Source organism: Drosophila montana, unplaced genomic scaffold (genome assembly GCF_035044405.1).
Source record: "Drosophila montana isolate Dmon_TW-CO22-7 unplaced genomic scaffold, ASM3504440v1 contig_3286_1, whole genome shotgun sequence".
Taxonomy (NCBI): Eukaryota; Metazoa; Arthropoda; class Insecta; order Diptera; family Drosophilidae; genus Drosophila; species Drosophila montana.
In genome coordinates, this window is record NW_026998170.1 from 225,067 (window position 1) to 245,601 (window position 20,535).

Below are 20,535 nucleotides of genomic sequence, written 5' to 3' on the forward strand. Positions count from 1 at the left end.
AGTATTAAATGTGAAATTATAAAATAATAAATAATTAGTTAATTTTTTGATATAAATGTAAATAAAATTAATTAAATATTATCAGAATATTCTACTTATTTAATATATATTTTAAGCAACAAATCATAAGTTTTTATCAGCTAATGCATTGACTTAAAGGCCCAGGTGCGCCCGATTTAAAAATGTATTTATTGTCCCATCCATCAGTAATCTATCATTTCGAATAACATGTAATTTTATATACTCTTCTGTACAACTCTGACTTAAGCCAAAAAGTCAATGACAAAGTCGGCAAAATCCATGAAAGGAGTTCACAATTGGAGATGAAACCCAAGTCAAATAGCCTTCAGCAACTGCCAAAAGCCAGCAACAAATCTCAAGCGAATGGAAGTGCAGAAATGCCTTGCGCAATGGGCAGAAGAAAAAAAAAACCAAGAGATAAATAGAAAAATTCCCAGCGGTGCAATAAAATGACAAGTATTCGTATCTCTATCTCTAGTTGGAAAATGCATCTGCATCTGCATGCCTGCGGGCCTGTGTGCTGCACACCTGAAAAGGCGACGGGCCTCCGCCATGACGATGATCGATGATGTGTTGTAATGCCGATTCGGGTTGACGGGGAATGCTCAGAGTACCTTCAAGTGTCAGACAGATCGGAGAGACACAGGGACTGGACTGGACTTAATCGATTGCCAAGCCACTCGCCAGACTTTGAGGCGCAGTTGTGACAGCCTCGCCAGCTTAATTAAACTGCACACATTAATACACACACACTGACACACGCACATGCGTAGATTTATAAATGGGCCTGTTGAAGGTAATTTTGTATCTGCAAGATACTTAAGTATCTAGAAACTCGTTGCTACTGCGCAGTAGCTGTGCCAAAATGTTGATCATCCCCTAAGAAGTATACTAGAGGCCCACCTGGCAAAACATGCCGTAACTTAATTTGGGTAGCTAAAATTGAGAGCACTGTTGCCAACTGGTGCTGGCTTTTGATGTGCCTAAGATGTAGCTGGTTGTTGGCCAATTACCAAGAAGCATGAAATTTGTATGCCTTGCCATAGAGCTGCAATTTCAATTTACCAATTTTGCGGCAGTTGCTCAAAGTGCGCATTGAAACGCAAAAAATGAAAGATTTATCCCCTCCGCTTGTGTATCTGACAGATTTTACGGCTACACCTTTCCATGCGTATTTAGTCAGCAAATTGATCCTCCTACATGGCCCTGAAGCAGGTAGGCAGCTGTCCCTCTCATGCTGCCTCTCCCTCTTCCTTTCCCACTCCTCCCTCACTCACCGACTCACTCACTCGCTCATTCCCTCAATGCGGCACGGTGCGCAGTTTAATCCTCACAAATCGCCTACAAAGCTGATTGCGCACCGGCACGGGCACACCTGGCCTCGGTGCTCGGTGGCCCCGACCTGAATGGAGGGTTGCTGTTTTGGTCCTCTTCGGCCTGTCGTCCTGATTTGCAGTAGCGGTGTCGTGTTTTGTTCTAATTTTCTGAAATTCTGATTACAGTTTTTTTTTTTTCGCAGCGCAGATTCCGTTGGCCGTCGGCTCAAATTTAGTGCAGCATTTCCTGGAGGCTTAGACCGAATTATAAGGAATACTGTGCCTAGGCATGGGCCTGAGCATAAGCCGTGGACGAGTTGACTTGATGGCTGTCAGCGGTCGGCAGAGTCCAAAGCAATGGGTCTTCAACTAAATATCTAAAACAAAATAATAATATTTCTGCAGTGTTCAAATTCCAATTCAGGTTCCGATAAATAATGGGAAATCTTAATAAATATATGAAGAACTTTTTTCAAATTGTATAGCGCATGCCCCACGCTTTGCATCTGCCTGTTATCCAGCAGCCCTAACGTAACCCCCCACACTTCAAAAAATGTCAGCATAACTCATATAAATCAATAGTTTAAACACAACCCACCCCTTTCTGGCATGAGGCATTTGGGTCCATTCCGCAATCCGCGCAGCTGCCACATTGAATGCCGCTGCGCAGGCGCAAACTGACAGCCCGAATGGCTGACAGCCTGGCAACCATGGTGAAAACACCTTTTAAGCGCCGCGCCGTGTGCCGTGTGTGCGCCATATAAATAACATAAATTTTCTATGAAAAACCTCTTCAGATGGCACAAAAAAAAAAATATTGTGTATAAGAAAAGAAAACTTCCATTCAAGTTCCATGGCATCTACGCGATCGTCGTCACCTTTTGATAACCCTGGGCAACAATGGATACGATCGCATTGTCTCCACATCTTTCGCGATCGTTTCGTGCGTTTTGGCATTGTTTCGGTCTGTGAATCGAGTGATTCGGGTTTGCTCAATGTACCAAGCGACATAAGAACCCAACACGTGTTGCAATTCATTCAAGTTTCTGTTTTTATTATTATCAATATTATTTACAGAAAAACGTCAGCACATTGGCGCTGATTTATTGATTTGGATCGGGCCAAGGCGAACAGCTGCCATTTTAGCTTATTTGTAAGAGTGGGGCGCAGAGAAAAAGCAGGGGACTCATAACAATATTAAAACATGCAAGAAATAAAATTGGAAAGTAAATGTCACATTAAAGAATTTATATTCATAGCTGCTTTTAAAGCTGTTGATAAGGATCAAACTTACCAAGTCAAGATCATTAAAAAAAGTAAAGATTCTAAATTTTTATATTAGAATAATTTGAGCATTTTAAAAAGAGAATAATAGGAAAGATTCGGGAATCTTCAGAGGCCAATTTACTTAAAATAGTACCTTTAGAAAAATGATACCAAACATAATTTAAAAACAATAATAGTAATTGTTGTACTCCTCAAACTTACTTTAAAATAGCTTTCTTAGCAAATCTTAGCAAAAAACGGCTGCCCACAAAGCTAAATCGAAAAATTGAATGCTAAAAATGCTTTTAAGAGAGTAAAAGCGAAAAAAAGAGAGCCTCAGCACGTCTACATTAATTTATTCATGTAGTAGTAAACTACTTACAAAAATATGTGTAGATCATATTTTAAACCTTAAAGAAAAATTAAGATCTTATAAAGGTTCTAAGTATTTGTTTTAGATATTAATTAAAATTAAATAATGGTGTAAATATATATTTTAAATTTTCTAAATGCTTTAAAGTCATTTAAATTTCGTAAATTAATAACAGAAAAACTTTCTACGCTTTAATTTAGTTAATTAATTTAATTGAAAATTTTTGCAATTATGTGAATTCTGTCTGCGCTTAACACTGACTGACTTTGAAATTAATTTAAAGAAAACATCAAACGAGCACAGAAATACACATTTATATATATATATATATATATATGTACATACATATGTGAGTATTTATATGTATTCGCTACACGACTTACAGTTGTCCATGTCCCATGAACCCAAACGGTCTTTGTTCTAGTCGAGCCTTACTTGCGACTCAGTCTATGCGACATGCCGCAAAAACACATCCTGTGCCATGTTGCCAGCCCCACTGCCAAGCCCCCTCCAACTCGACCACTCGAAATCGTAACCAGAGCGCTGACCAACGTGTGCAGCCAGGCAAGAAACCAAAAACGAGGCAACAACATAAAATAAACTCACATGTTTAGTTAACTTCTCATGTGCAAATTAAAACCGAAGCATAACCGAAAAACAACTAAGAGACTCCGTCCCCTTCTCTACACTGGACGCGCCCTTAACTAACTCCCAGGTACTTGGCTTCTGGCCATGACTGGACTGGACTGGACTATGGGCTGGACTAGGCCCTTCCTGTGCAGCCAAAGCATTATGCAGTGGATTTTTAATTTCTCGTCTGCCCTTAAAGATTGAGCCAAACGAGTTTCAACTTCATGCCATTGCATACTTTCGGGCGCATGCAAATGTCACATTGCTATGCAACACACACACGCACACACAGAGAGGGACAAACAGACGCACACACTCGCTCACATGTGCACAGTTTAGAGTTCTTTTTTGTCGGCTTTGGCATGTTTGCAATTTGAAATGATTTCAACAGGATGCCGGCGTGTCCAGTGCACTTTAGCTTTAGCTTACTTCGCCTAACAGGAAGAAGCATGCACAAACAATAACAACAACAAGAACAACAACAATAACACAAAACAACTGGCATACGAGTCAATGACTAAGGGCGCCCCCAGCAATCAGTAGCTGCTTCATCTACAACACAAACAAAATGTATCCTTCGACTTCCTCTATTTGTATAACCCACTCTCTCCAGCAACAGTCACAAGCCAAAAATAAACTCAAAAGTTGTTGGCACTTTGACCGCTACAGTTATAAATGCACTCATATGCCATGTTAATATTTATGCCCTGGAAAATTGCTAAACAAAGGGTATTCCGATTTGGTAATTGTCGTGCAATCAAGTTTTCACATAAACCCTATATTTCGGCTTGTTACACATGCACTTTTTTAAAATAAATGCCCTGGAATTGGGTATAAACGATTTACGCACATTTTTCCAAAAAATGTAAATAGATTAAAGGAAATTGTAAGATATGCCGAAGATGAAAGACCCTTGTAGACAAATGGTTGACAGTTTTATAGATATATCTAGAAAATTTTGAAGCTCTAAGTTGCTAGGTTAAAAAGAAACGGAAAATTGTTTCATACAAAAACAAATTTTTCGAGCGATCCTTTAATGTAGGTCTATGATATATTGATTAGATTTTAAAATGATTTTTTATATTTCAGGAGCTTGTTAGAGGTCGGAGATGCCAAGTTTTGATGAATATTTTGTTCCATAAGAACTTAATTTTTGACCTATCATTCCTTTGTTAGCTTTATGATATAGTAAAATTTCATGGCGATAGATCTTAAATTTGTTTGAAAAGGAACCAATAAACGGAAAGTCATACTTGGATGTACTTACCAACTCTGATGCTGATACTGATCAAGAATATGAAGTATATTTATACTTTACGGGATCGGATGTCATCTTCTATACGATACACATTTCATGATAGAGTTAAAATACGATCTGTCAACTGCAAATATACATGGCCTGTAAAGTAATATATAGAGAGTATATTGAAAATGATGAACTTAAGTGAGGTTCAAATAATTCCTTTAAACTATTAACAATTTTTAAAACTACAATACAACACAAATATAATCAAGTAATATTTGAAACAAGTACAAAACTGGACAATTTAATTCTTAAAAGCATACCTAAATAATTATATCAATATCAATTAAGTGTTATTGCAGGGTATCTCTACGTCTCTAAAGCCATTGTTTGATAGTTTTGTGCGTTGCAATCAATATCAAAAAACTTGTATTGATTTTACTCGAGGTTTGCGTGTTATCTAAGGCTTTTAATCAACCATAAATTTGTCTAAACATGCATTAGCACAGTTCAACACAGATAGTTGGTGTTCATTCGGCTTATATTTGGGTAGTTGGGTAGCTATTTGTAACGCGTACGAAGTCAGACACGCACTTTGTGGAGCATGTGGCATGTAGCATGCGGCTGTAGCCTGCGGCATGTGGCATGTATCTTTAAATCGTAAAATATGAAATTGCGTGCAAGTGTAAAATTATGCTCGTAATTTCGTTACAGTTCACGCATTATTCGTCTAACCATCTAATGGATTCCTAAGTAGTTTACTTTACGAGCATACGCCGTTTTTATTTTTTATTTTTCCCTGTATCTTTTCGTATGATTAATGCCAAAGGATACACGGATACAAGATGAGAATTTTGTATGTTTGTATTTAGAAAGAAGAACTTAATGCTTGGGTGGTAACGAGTTCTTAATATTTGTTGATGAATTCCCATTAATATTCAGCCCAAATCATTCAAGGTCAATGATTTATAACCATAAATCCTACAAAACTAAACAAATTTAAACATTCAATTAAATATTATAACTATACATGTTTAAAATGTTAGTACAAGTAACTCTTTTTGAAACACAAATTCTTTAAACTTGAATAAAATATTTAAAGAAAACAAAACATTTTTCGCATACCTTACAGAAATATCTGTAAAATTCTTAATACCACAGATGATCAAAAATGAAAACTTTCAAAAATGAAAACCACCAACAAATTAAATTTGGGAAATTATTTTTTTCGTTATAGTTGAGTGTTGATAAATGTTGATAAATGTTAAATATAGTATTAAGTCTTATTTTAATTGGTCGGCCATCAAAATACCCTTTAAGTTATTCCAAAGAAATTATTTTGTTTAAAATAACGTATGTAATATCTATAAACTTTGTATATTTCCAAACTCTTTATTTATTGGCAATATAATACAAATAATCTTAGGCCCAAAATGTATTTGAAAAACTTGAAATAAAATAACTTCAAGTTTTACAATTACTTATTATAATAAAATATTATAAATAATAAAATTTAATATATTAAAGTATCATAAAAATTAATTATATTTGTAAAAGCAAACTTGATATAAACAATACAATACTTTTTTTTTATTTCCGGCTATTTAGATTGCTCTTGAATTTGTTAGTTTCTATATTATCTAACTAGATTATCTAGAAGACGCACTTAAAGGCAAAAATAGACTTAAAGCAAATATTTAGCTACAGATAAATTTCAAAGTCATTTTTTTAAAATTTCATTTCTTTAGAGCTGCCACAAGGATACTTCACATACGGAAGCTGCAACAAGGCGGACGCAGTGAAAAGCAATTCAACTGACCGTACAAAGTGTGGACCCCATTGAAACGAAGTCTTCTTTCTTTTTTTTTGCTGTATGCTGATTGAATAAATCAACGCTCGAAAAATTCCAACTAAACTTAACGGTTTTCATTGGCCCTAAGCAAACAAAGTTGACTGTTAAACAAAACAGTAGCCGAAAATGTGAGCGTTATATAGAAGATCTAGGAGGGGAACTAGGGATGGGGACGGCGGCAAGGTTAAGGGAGGAGCGTATGTAGGGGACAGCACATGGCCAAATGCAAATACGAGTTTATAGTGAAAATTCAATGAAGCTTAGCAAACGTCTGTGTAGTCTAAACGACTAAACTTGCGCCACTAATTGGGCGTGTGACTTGCGAGGCAATGGGTGGATGGTCAGAGCGGGCAGGGTATGGGGTGTGCGAGTGTTTGTGGAAGGGTGTGGGTGTGTTGGTGTGTGTCTGGGTGTGCTATGTGCATCAATGAACCGTAAAGCTATTTCGTCATTTAACGTTAAAAGCAACGAGCGCACAAAGGCGGCCCGACAAAAATGCGACCAAAGTGAAAAAACTAATTTGCGCTGCTTCAAAAGCAAACACTGGCAAGGAGGCAGAGGTGACTGCCTGGAGGGGTAGGTGTGTGTGTGTGTGAGTGTGTGAGTGTGTATAGGGGGGCAGATGTATGCTGGCTAAAGAAAAACATACACGTATTTTGGCCAAGCAAAAAGAAAATTGGGTAGCGCTGAGTGCTAACCGAAAAAGTTTTTCATTTATGCCCCCCCTCCCATCACAAAAATGGTGGCAACGTCGTGTAGGTGCACAAAAGGTGGCACCTACAGGCAGCAGCCAAGAGCAGGAGCAGGAGCAGCAGTACCAGCACCAGCTCCACCAGCAGCAGCCAATATGATGACGTGCAGCACAGTTCCAGTTCCAGTTCCCTCAGCAAAGAGCTGCTGTGTTTGCCCTGCCTGGCATGTCAATATTGCATAAGAGGCGCCACGGGCGGTGCAGACTGCCAAGTGGGAACGGAAAGCTGTGGAGCTCTGCTGTAGTTAACGCGCAGCTTTACTTTGTGGCAAGGTAGGGAACAGGGTGTATGTGTGTGTGTGTGTGTGCCTGGCCTGAACCGATGTCAATCAAAAATTCCCATAACCAATGCAGCGCTTGCTGTGTGTGTGTGGGTTGTGCGTGTGTGCGTGTGTGTGTGTGTGTGCGTGTGTGCCTGGCTGCTTTATGAACGCTTTTGGCACATGTGGCGCATAAAAAACGAGACGAGAGCAAGACGAACCAAAATGGACGAGATGTGTCAGTGGGTGTTCACCTTCCCGTTTCGTTGTGTGGCCAAGAAACTTGCGCTGAAAAGGATTTCGTCCTGCGTCTTTCACTAGCCCCTGACGAGGACACACACACACACACACACACACACACACACACTCATAAACTAACCCAACCACTCACCCACCACAGCTGAAGGCAATCCGGCCAGCATCAACCAACCAAAGGCAACGCCTTTGCAATATTAAATTGCCAAAAAAAAAAAAAAACAGAGAAAAAAAATCAATTAGGAACATGTCAAACTGCAGGAAAAGCTGGTTTTGAAAATTGGTGTCAGCAGCAAATTTAATTTCAAGTTTTTCTCCATTTTACACGCTGCTCATGTGGCGTTGACGGACAATGCCCGGAAAATGAAGTTGATATAAAGAATAGCTGAAACAGTTAGTGTGAGTGCATGAAGCCCTTTCACTCTATCCTCTCTCTCTCTCTCTCGCTAGCTAGTTGCAAAGGACGAACGGTGTTGATAGGAACATAATGCATGGAAATAAGTTTAAATACTAAATACTTTTAATAAATAAGAAAAAATAAAACCTTAGTTCACATAATCAACAAAGAAGTATAAACATTTATAGTACAATATTAAAAATCAAATATTTGGGTACATGTTTTAACAATTTTTCCGCGACATAATTTGTTTGTAGTAATAAACAATTACTTCGATTCAAATTTATTAGACGTAGAATACTATTAAATTCTCCGAGGATATAGAGTTTTTGGTTCTCTGCTTTGATTGATATACCAATCTATATCTAAACAGATAATCATAAAGCATGTTCAATAAATTATTTTAGCTTGTTCGACTTTTGATATGTACTTAACTTTATTAAATCAACCTAATTTGTAATAAAAATGCATTTAAAGTTAATTTAATGCCGACAGCGGGCGGTAAATATTTAAAAATGTAATGTTCTGTATATTATATTATTCACAGAGAAAGTCGGATAATTATTACCTTTATTTAATCGAATTATTATCTAGTTTTAAATGAAAAAAAAATCGAAAAAATTGATATACAAATCTCTATATATAAAACTGTTTGTCCTGACTGACTGACTGACTGACTGACTGACTGACTGACTGACTGACTGACTGACTGACTGATTGGTGATCAACGCACAGCCCAAACCGTAAGAGCTAGGAAGCTGAAATTTTCACTGTAGCTACCTTATGTGATGTAGGTGCACGTTAAGACGGGGTTTCGGGAAATTCCACTCGCAAGTGTGGAAAAATCGCGAAAAACGTTTGTATGTAACTTTTTTGTTTACCATCCGATCGGCCTCAAACTTATTTTCAAAGATCTTTGTTCAAATTCATTTGAGGGGTGTTTCACACTTTTCGAAAAATCCGTTCCTCCTTGGTGGAAATGGAGGTCAAAGATTTGGTGGGTGACGTTTCGCGCTCAAATTCATTTCCAGATATCTATAAGAAAAATCATTTGAGACGTGTTTCACACTTTTCGCAGAATTCAAATGCGATTTAAAGATTTTTTGGGTGAAGTTTTAAGTTGTGTCCGATTTGCTTCAAACTTATTTTCGAAGCTCTACATAAGAACTTAATATATACGTATTTCAGCGATTTGGGAAATTCCACCCGCAACAGTGGTAAATTGGCGGAAAACGGTTGTATGAAAGTTTTTAGTTTACCATCCGATCGGCCCCAAACTTATTTTTAAAGATCTTTGTTCAAATTCATTTAGGGGTGCTTCAGACTTTTCGAAAAATCCGTTCCTCCTTGGTGGAAATGGAGGTCAAAAATTTGGTGGGTGACGTTTCGCGCTCAAATTCGTTTCCAAAGTTCCATAAGAAAAATCTTTTGAGACGTGTTTCACACTTTTCGCAGAATCCAAACTTTTTCGGGTGGAATGCGACTCAAAGATTTTTTGTGTGAAGTTTTAAATTGTGTCCGATTTGCTTCAAACTCATTTTCAAAGCTCTACATAAGAATGTAATGAATACGTGTTTCAGCGATTTGAGAAATTCCACTCGCAACAGTGGTAAATTGGCGGAAAATGTTTGTATGAAAGTTATTTGTTTACCGTCCGATCAGTTTCAAAATCATTTCAAATTTGCTTGAGAACATTGATTTTATAACATACGTGCCACGGGCAAGGCCGGGCTATACCCGCTAGTATAAATATATTTGTACATTTTACTGTTTAGTTTTTCATACTATGTTGAATTTTGAGTAAATTTCTTTCGATTAAAGCTTTGGGGTTTTGAGCAAGATTTTGTTATATACCAAATATCAAATGTTGCATTTATTTTTAGGAAATAATCGGTCAACAAGCAATAAAATACAAAACTTTATTTAAATTTAATTTAAAATAATAAAGGTATAATTTTTATTAGAGTCTGCCTGTTTAAGATATTTTTTCATGAGTATTTGCTTATTATTAAACACATTATGTATGTATATATATATTTAACCATTAAAATATATACTTAGAAACAATTTAATCGTCAGTTAATCCTTTAGAAGTGAACATTTAAATGCAGCAGGCGCTTCGTGTACGCGAAATCTCACAAATCTATGAACTCTTACACGCACACGCACACTTTTAAATAAACACTCACACTCACAAATACATATTGATTCGCATGCATGCATAAATTGCGTAGATGCATTAACATAAACCGGAACTGAAGGCCAGTGAAGTGTGAGACGCACAGGATTATTATTATTATTATTATTATTAATAATAGATGGCAAACATTGAATCATTTGTGGGCGTAGGCCACAAGTAGGCGCTGCGGCGAGCGGGACACGAACTGAAATCTCATGTTCATGATGCGACTGATATGATTGAAAACTGTAGATACTCTGGCGTGTATCTCGTATCTGTGAGTTTGATGAAGATGAAGCAAGCCAGCTGAAGTGAAAAGCGTGCGGAGTGGCGCGCATTCTAGCGCAAAGTGCAGATAAAAGCCATCAAGACGACGACAACGACATATAAAGATACATAGATACAAATTTGTAGCGCTGACAGGCAAGTGTCAAATGCTGCCCAGCAAAATAGAAAAAAGAAGAAAAACAACAACAACTCATAGATACAAATGGCAATTTATAAGCATGGCCAATGATGGACATGTTGCTGTCGCCCGCTCGGCTGGTCATTAATGGCAAAAGTTATTGCGCAGGCGGCATCGCCGATAATGTTAATGCTAATGCCCGTGAGGGGCGAGGCGTGGCTGCATTGGGCGGTCCGCACTGTTGGCTGACCACAAGCACTCACACTTGCGGCTCAACCTTATCCCCCCACCCGGGCCGACTCAACTCAACCCAGCCACGCCACAGCAACCATCGTCATCTTCATCGTTGATGATGCTGCACACGCTCGCCCAAGTTGGCGGCACGTGTCTGGCCACGTTGTGCCCGCTGTGTGTCGCCCGGAGGCATCAACATCGCCATCACCGTCACCGTCACCATCACCAACGTCAACGCCATTAGTTGCCTGGTTTGGCTTCCAGGAATCTAGCTGTGGGCGGGGACGTCTGACACGCAAGATGACTACTGTTTAATGTGAAGGTTTGCCTGGGCTTAAGTGTGAGTGTTGCCCCAGTATTTTTAAATTAAGAATAAAAAATATAATATATTCAGATTCTAGTTCTGATTCCGATTCCGTCGTCTGCATTTAATTAGCTAGAAATTATCATTAATCATATGCCTGAGGGAACTTAATCCCATCTAATGACAGGCAGTCACTCAAAATATTCAAAATATTCATTTCAAGCGCACTCTACTTTTTTCTAGTTTTTGAGAATATTTTTGAACGTTTAAAATTCATAAATAAAACAGAATTATATATGATTGAAGGGTCTTAAGCAAGTATGCAATAAAATGCTTAGGCAAACAGTTCTTAATAATACAATTACAAATTGTGAGAGTACAATATCAAGAAAACTGTTATCAGTTGAACTAACCATTTATGTTTAGTTTCAAATGAAGCCAATTGAGACAGAGCTACATTAAAATATTTTAAACTTAAATTTAGTTGTAAGAATATTAATGTTTAATATATTTGTATACTACACAACGAAATGTTTTTAATATAATTATTAATACCAGATCCAAAACGATTTAAATATGTTACTGTCTTTTACAATCAAGCAAGTATTAACGCTCTCTAGTTTCCAACTTTATCAAATCATTAAAAAAAAACAAGTAAGAGGTTCTAGTCGGGAGCTCCCGACTAGGGGATACCCTGAGCCCTCTTCTTCCGACTGACGATAGGTATAAAATGAAAAATACTTGATATATACATATATACTATTCTAGAAGCTACATGTCAAGTTTGGTGACTCTAGCTCATATTATTTACCAAAATTGCACAAAAAACAGGATTTCGATATCGATTTTTATCGATTACTTGGAAATGGGGCAAGTTATCGAATATCGGAAACAAACTCGATCTGCTAAAATTTCAAGTCTCTAGCTCTTATAGGTTCTGAGATCCTTGCGTTCATACATACGGACAGACGGACGGACGGACAGAGAGACGGACATGGCTAGATCGACTCGGCTGTTGATGCTGATCAAGAATATATATACTTTATGGGGTCGGAGATGTTTCCTTCTGCCTGCTACAAACATTTGCACAAATACATTATACCCTTCTTTTTACCCATTTAATGGGTTCAGGGTATAAAAAGAGGAAATAAAAGTACACAAATCTTTGAGAAATAATCAAAATACATATTTAAGCAGAAGCACTCTAAGGACATAAGAACATGAAGTTGAGTAATTTGTTTGTAAATTTAATTTTAATATTGAAACTATACATGAAACAAGCATGTAAAATAAAATTCAAAATAATTGTATCTCATATCCGTCTGTCTGTCTGTTTGCCTCTAAGAACTCGTCGATCTTATACAATAGCAAAAAATTATAATTTTAATGGATTATATCTTGAGAGATGTGTTTAGAGAGAAGTTTGAATGCAACGACATCTTGGAGCTGGGTAAAGGGTATCTCTGTGTCTCTTTGTTAAATACTGTTACAATTTTTTCTTCTGGTACAACGCTTTTTAATTATTTTTTGTCCTTATCATATAAGTCTTAAGTAAACAGTTCTATCCTAAATTCAAATATATAAACATCTATCAATGCTTAAAGATCTTTCGCTCTTACACAATTTATCAACCCACAATTTATTCTATAATGGACAGTAAATAGCTATGTTTATTTCTATATATATATTTCTATATACACATAGCTAACTTGCCGTCCACAACTTGTGCTCCATCAAACCAATAGAGCCCCAGCCATGCTTATAAAAAAAAACGCCAACATTTTATATATTTACCAAAGCTCGTATTTAAAAGGCTAATTAAATTATTTCTATGTGGAACATTTTACATATTTATTTGTGTATTTAAGCAGCCGCCTCAACCGAACCGCATCCTCAACCTTAGCGAAGCCGCACTTAGATGAGGATTCAGTTAGCTGCCGCTGCCAGCACGCTTCATTTGCTTGACGTGCGGCTCTGCTGCCTCGCAGCTTTGAGGGATTCCGGGGCACATCCCGGGCCACACTTGCACACACTTCCACACTTTGCTGCATCGCCTGGTTAGCATAATAAATCGATTAGCTCACCAAGAGGCGCGGCTGAGCTGAACGGGGGCGTTGGGTTCGGGCTCTGGTTCGGGTTCGGATTTGGGTTCGGTTTCGGTTTCGGGACTTGGCATATTTAATAATCATGAGGCCTTCAGTTGCAGCCCCACAGCTGGCAATGATGACGCTGATGATTATTCTAATACGCTGATGGGCCACCAAAACACCCACCCACCCCCCTCGACAGCGACTCCGACTTCAACAGAGATCCGGCTCCAGGCTCGGCCTCCGCTTGCCCCTTTCGCTCAAAATGATTGATGGCTTTTGTGGCACGCAGCGTTGTAGTTTGTTGTTGCTGGCTTGTCCGGGTCCGTACTTATATACACTTTTGCCTCTGCCACGTTGCTTTTTCCATGTTGTTTTGCATTTTTTTTTTTTATGGTCCATCATCAGCCGCTGCTGCTGCTGCTGCTGCCGCCGCCGCCTCCGCTGCGTAATAAATCTCCTTATATATGTATAAGTAATTTTTTCATTCCATTCTTGTTTATCATTTTGTGTCATGCGATTTTCACTGCTTCTTTTTTAGCCCATGCTTCCAGCTTTCGTGCCTTTCGTGTTATTAAAAAACAGCCGCATAAGCATCAGCGTCATATTAAAGCATTCCCAGGCATTAAAATCTCACATGAGCTGAGCCTGACAACCAACCATCCATGCCTCCAGCCATCCATCCATCCAGCCATCCAGCCAACCATCCATCGGCCATGCCATCCATCTCGGCTTTGGCATTTCATATTAATGCTTGAATAATTTTCTGTATAATTTTCATCATCGCCTGGGCATTAGTTACATAAGTTTTCTGCTCTAAGTTCCCCCCGCGATTAGCAATCTAAAATAGGCGGAACATTGATGATATCCGGGAAATTTTTGAAGATGGCCAGGGATCATAAATGTGGGGCGGGCACTTACATTTAAGTTTTTATTCTATACATTTGTAACCGTTAAAGCTAACAGTATTTAAGTTAACCTTGATGGTATAGAAAAATGTTTTTATATTTAAGGAGAAACCATTTCTAAAGCCAAACAATTTTAAATACAAGTAAGACTGTTCTAGTTGGAAGTGCCCGACTAGGGAATACCCTGAGCCTGTAGAAGAGCAACACCACATCAAACACCATTACAAATTTTCCAATTTCCATAAGAATATCAACTGACTTTTTAAGAAGAAGAGCTCTTTTTACATGTCTTATCATTTTTTTTTTTCTTATACTTGTATTTAGCAAGAACATCCGAATTCCTAATACACCTTTTTAATAAAAGTCAATATAAAATTCGCCACCCCTTTAACAACATACTCAATCTCACAGTTCTTGACTTAACCGCCCAATAAACCAAAACACACAAAACATTTAAAATGCACAGAGAAAATATTGCGATTCTCGACAATGACAATAACGATAGCTGCTAGAGATGAGCGCGTGAAATAAAAGTGTGTGAATGTTTACAAGGAATATAATTTTGGGAATATAAGGATAATAAGTATTAAATGTTTAATTATTCGCTTTGCTTATTAATGAAAGACATTATTAATGAAATTTATTAAAACATTTCTAACAACATCAGTAACACGATGGAACTGTTTATGATAAGGTATGCAATTTAAATAAGAGATAAAACTTCCTTATTTTACATCTTATAATAGAGAACAAATTATATCTATGTAATCGGAATTTTTTATTCTTTGCACAATCCTTTATATAAGTTATACCATCAACCGTGAACTAATAAATTGTAGACATGATATTTAGAGGCAATTAATATTGGTTAGGATTTCATGACACGCTGCCATCTCTAACTGCAGAACTTATGCACGACTTTTTGTGGAGTTCGGTTCTTATAATGTCCACATAGGAGTACGTTTTTTGTAGTATCAACATCAACGCATACATAAATTTATTAAGTGCCCTGGGGACATTAATGACGAGATTTACACAGCCACCCCCATGCATATATACACACACGCACACACATACGCCTACATACTTATATGGAAGATTACATTGGGCTCTTATCAATTATTCAGAGAACATATACACGGATTTTTCAGAGAGCTGAGCTCTGAAGTTCGAGGCAACCGCAATGTGTAAACATATTTGCACTAGGCGCACGTCAAATTGGGCGTGATTTTCAAGTGGCCGGAACTCTGGCACACGTACTGCCACATACTTTTGATTATGTTTGTCTATTTGTGTGTGTGTTTGTGTATGTGTGGGTGGCTATGTTGTGGCTCATGCATTTTTGAGCCCGTTTGGCTGAGAGCCGCCGCTGTTTGCGCACGGTCAAGGCAATTAGGTTTTTTCAGCCGCAGGCCAAGCAAATATTCAATAAGTAAGCGTCTTAGCGACTCACTCAAACCACAGACATACACACACACACAAACAGCACAGGTCCCACTCCTGCACGCCTACCCCCTCGCCATTCAGGTAACTGGTAACTGTGGGCCTGTTGCTGTTGTGGGTTCTGTTCTGCTGCCGCCTGACATTTAATTTTCGATTTTAATTGGATACTAACAGCAGGATGCTCGCCAGCTTCGTCCTGCTGCCACTGATGGACTACGACTACAACTGGACGTGCCTAGAGAAAGGAACAAAATAAAAAAAAAAACAGAAAAAGAAACTAGTCTGGCAGGTGCAAACTTTAGCTGCTCGACGCTTTTATACCCTGGTATGTGTTGAAAAAAATGTTAAGGGCTGTTTCGCTTCAGAATAGAATGCGAAGCATTCTTATCATTTAGTTATCATTTGACCGAATTTAAAATAATTTAAAATTAATAATATATAAAAAAACGAATTTCCAAACAAAAACTAAGATTACAAGTTTGCCTATCCTCTTACCAGTTTTTTCAAGGTGCCTACAATTGTTATTAGTTTAGATCCTTTCGTTTATGTCAGATAACTCAGATAAGTGAGAGACAACTAAAATCATTGATTCAGTTAAGGTATATGTTTTCTTAAGGTTACAAAATTAATGGAGTGCAAAATATATTGCGTAAAAGACAACAAAAAAGTCCAGAGACTTCTCAATATTATTCTTTTTCTATATAGTTGCAAACTATCAAACTTTTTGAGTAGCAATGGCAACTAAGGATTACGCCTAAGACAATACTCTACCCGTTTTCTACCTGAGATTTAAGTCTAGAAAACTAATTTCCAAAATGACTTGTTCATCTAAAAGGGACTTCTGAGCTTGTAACATAAATCAAACTAGGCTGAAGAGTATTAGAGGCATTTCCAATGTATCCTTAAAACGACTAAATCAATCAGAAACCAGCTCTAGTTTTATTTATTTTTAAAAATAAATTTTAAATTAATTGCAATTGTTTTTTTTATGATATATTTAAATCGCAGCTCGATATACCCCTCAAACCCTTTTGGCTTGCTGGGTATAAAAAGCAAGTAAAAATAGTAAATTAAAAGGTACACAACATGGTAGCGAGCCAGACGCAGTAGGAGCTGCTGGCTGCTGCTCCAAAAAGGAGTTGGCTAACATAATTGAAAAAGCGCTTTTCTATTAAGAACATTGCCAGCTGGGTAAAGGGGCGCTGAAAGAGCGGGAGGCCAGCGAACTAAAGCGGGTGCGGGTAGGCGCCGAGGCGGCAACTTGAAGCACTGATTGGCAACGGCGCCTATTGACTGACTTAACACGCCATTGAGTAGAGGAGCTGCTGCTGCTGCTGCTGCTGTCTGTAGGGAGGCAGCCAGCGACTAGTGGGGCAGGACGAGTGCGGGCCACGCAAATTGGCGCGGCCGCATGCAAAAAGCCAGGCTGCAGTAGGTAGGAGCGGGGGCTGAGGGCAATGAAGGAGCTGTGAAGCTGGGACAAAAAGCGCAAACGTCGACATCGAGTGGCGTCGTCCCTGGGCAAGGATTTAAAGCAGCTACCCAGCCAATTAATGGCAACAAGCGTGAGGCGAGACGAGGCGAGGCGAAGCGCTGCAGTGCCTAATTAAAACGATGCTGAGGCAAAGAGTTTTCCAATCAATCAGACGCCAGTGTAGAGCGTACAGCTTGTGGGAAAATAGGGAAAATTAGGCAATTGGCAAATGGAAATTTTCCTTCACCGACTGAGCCGGCAGCGACTGGGCCAGCAGCATTTTCTGGGGGTACACAAATATTGCATAATTATTGCTGATAATTGTTAGGCCCCCCCGCCTCACGCTGCCTGCCTGCCGCGAGGGTTGTTCGGCTGCTGCTTCCCTCGAGACATTGACAACTTGATGTGGTTGTTGTTAGCTGTCTTAAAGCCAGCTTGACATGTCTAGCGAGTTGGTCTTTAAAGAAAAAAAATGAAATGAAATGAATGAAAAAGGAAAAATATTGTAAAGTCAGTAAGGCACACACAGAGTGAACATTTTTGGTGAAAGACATGATTGACAGTCGTTGGCAGGACTCAGCACGATGGCAACGGAATTATAGCTTAATTGACATATGCTCAGCACTCGTAGGGAATAGCTCTTATGAGTGCTGTCACCCCCTCCCCTCCCCTCTCCACTACCCTACCCCCTCTCCAGCTCCCCTATATTTTCACCATCCTCTACAGTCCCTTTCTTCAATCCTGGCCAAGTCGTTTTCACCCTTTCATAAATACACTTATAACGACGGCATAAGCACAATATTTGTATGTCTATGCCGTACGGGATAATATTTCTTTAAGTAGACACCAACTGACAGCGCAATTAAGGCGAAGTAATTATTTTAAGTAGGGTTACATTTGTCAATACCAGCCCTGAGAGTGGTCTCCAAGTGGTTCGCAACGTTCGCTGGCCAGCAGCCAGCAGTCGTTATCCAGCTATCAAGAGTAGGCACAAATTCACAATATGAGGCCTCATTACTTCTGTTCTAACATACAACAATATGTGAGCAAACATTCTTTTATGTTTAAAAAATATACCTATTTTCTTTTTTAAATTTTGAATTGAATTTTAATGGTGTTGGGTTTTTAAAATGTTTATCTATAATTTTTCTATAATTTTAAATTGCGTGCAATTCTCTTTTGTTATTGTTTGAATATATATTCTTCGAAGATTTCTTAAGATTTACTGCTCAAGCAATTAATACAATGTTTACTATCTGATGTTACTTATCTAATATTTTACTTATCTTACATTCATCTGTTACTCAAGTAAATATGGCTTATTTCATTCAAAATATTTCGTATCAGAGACTTTATTTTGCAACCAAGATTTAGAATCTTATCGGATTCAAATCCAAAGTCCTAAGGTTAGACTTAAATTCATTGCCATAAAAAACATTCGACATTGACTAAAGAACTTTTAGGTCTACTTTTAACAGCTTTCTTACTTCAAACCCCTTCACATTGAGCTCCCCCTTGATAAATGCAAAATCATTAAATCATAAACAATTAGCTGTATATTACTTCCTCTTAATCATGCGCCATTTGCAATTAATTTAAACGCAATTTGCAGACCCCAAGCTGAGGCGGATGAACAAGCTCAAGTGCTGAGACCCAGGGAACATTTGCGCATCCGCTGGCCAAAGACGAGAATCTTACAGAGAGTACAAAAATTAGGCAAGAGCCTGGCCTCAGGACCATTACCCACCCACACACACACACCCACACACACGCACTCAGCCCGCAAATCTTTTGCACAAACATAATTTTGAAACAGACACACGACCTCCAAATACACGCCACAGTTCGTCCCCCCGAAACGTGGGCACATCTTGGAAATCTCGAGAGCAAATTGCTGGCAATCCACGCAAATGGCTTAGAACAACGGGTGGCATTAGAGAAGTAGAGAAGACAGAACGAGAGTGGAGAGAGTGAGTGAGTCGGAGTCACAGATACAGATACGAGTGGCAGCTACTTACTTGTCGGGCCGCATAATTTTTGCGCGCAGCGAAAACTTTTGCACGGCCACGAACCACCCAGGCAGGACACAGGATACTCAGGGACACCCTCACCCAATGGCGTGCCAGGCATAAATCATTTGAAGAAACAGCAAAGGCAGAAAACTTGCTACCAAAGTTTCTACCACCCCCCCCCCCCTCACACACACACACACACAAAAAAAACGAGCCAACGGCGGATCTGCAAAATTTGTCTTGGCGTTTGGATTTATGTTTTTGCGACGCTTCTCGCAACAAACACACGCACACACACACACAAATAGGAAGAAGGTAAATTCAGGAAATGCTGTCTTCGCAAAACAAAGCCCCAAGTACGAGAGAAGGAAAAAAAATGATACCGAGAGAAACCAAATACGAGAAACGGAGAATACAAGCCTACAACTTGGCGGCCATGATTTATGGCAAAGGTAGCAAAAGTTCCTGGCGGGGCTTGGCCTGCAGGGGGTGTTCAAACTTTAAAAAAGTTTGCTCCTTGCAGGTTTCACAGGATTTGCATTTGAGCACGCCGCAAGAGAGAGAGAGAGGGAGAGAGGCACAGAGCGCACGCAGGAAGCGCCATGGGGTCCTCCTCCAGATAAGATATACATATATATGTATAAGCAGGTATGTTTATTTGTAAGTACGCATTTTGTTCGGCTGAGTTTGGAGCTGTTTCCTGTTTTGTTTAGCCGAATTTGTCATATTTTGTCGGAGGTCTTTTAGGCTAAGGCCAAGTGCCGCATTTTGTAAGCAACATTCTTTAAAATTGCCATTTCAAATTTTTAAACTTGGGAGTGAATGATGAGGGCTAGAGGAGTCGGTTAGTAGTCGAAACTTGTAAGAGTACCCTTTATATGACACAGTAAAATATTATTATCAAAGAATAGTTATGTTTAAATAGACATATGATTGCACAATTCCTTTGTGTAGAAAGAGAGACTGGATATATGCAAAAGTGAGAAGAGTGTAGGGGAGAAAGGGCCAGAAAGAGTGTCTGAAATAGTTTACAAGCGAAGTAGAGCGACAGAAGAAGAAAGTGAGAGAGAGAAATACAAGGTATTATCGGAATTCGTGAGAATCACATAGAAAGGCTACGTTTT

General features: G+C 38.7%; 1 long non-coding RNA gene across 4 annotated transcripts in view; it reads right to left on the reverse strand.

The window, feature by feature from the left end:
- Positions 1-20,535, reverse strand: part of LOC135434285 (uncharacterized) — a 120,679-nt gene that overhangs the window by 71,115 nt on the left and 29,029 nt on the right. For 2 of the 4 annotated variants that reach the window (XR_010437210.1, XR_010437208.1), the window contains exon 2: positions 4,874-5,005. The exons of the other annotated variants lie outside the window; for them this stretch is intronic. This is a non-coding gene — a long non-coding RNA (uncharacterized LOC135434285). The remainder of the gene's footprint in view (positions 1-4,873; positions 5,006-20,535) is intronic. 4 annotated transcript variants of the gene reach the window in all.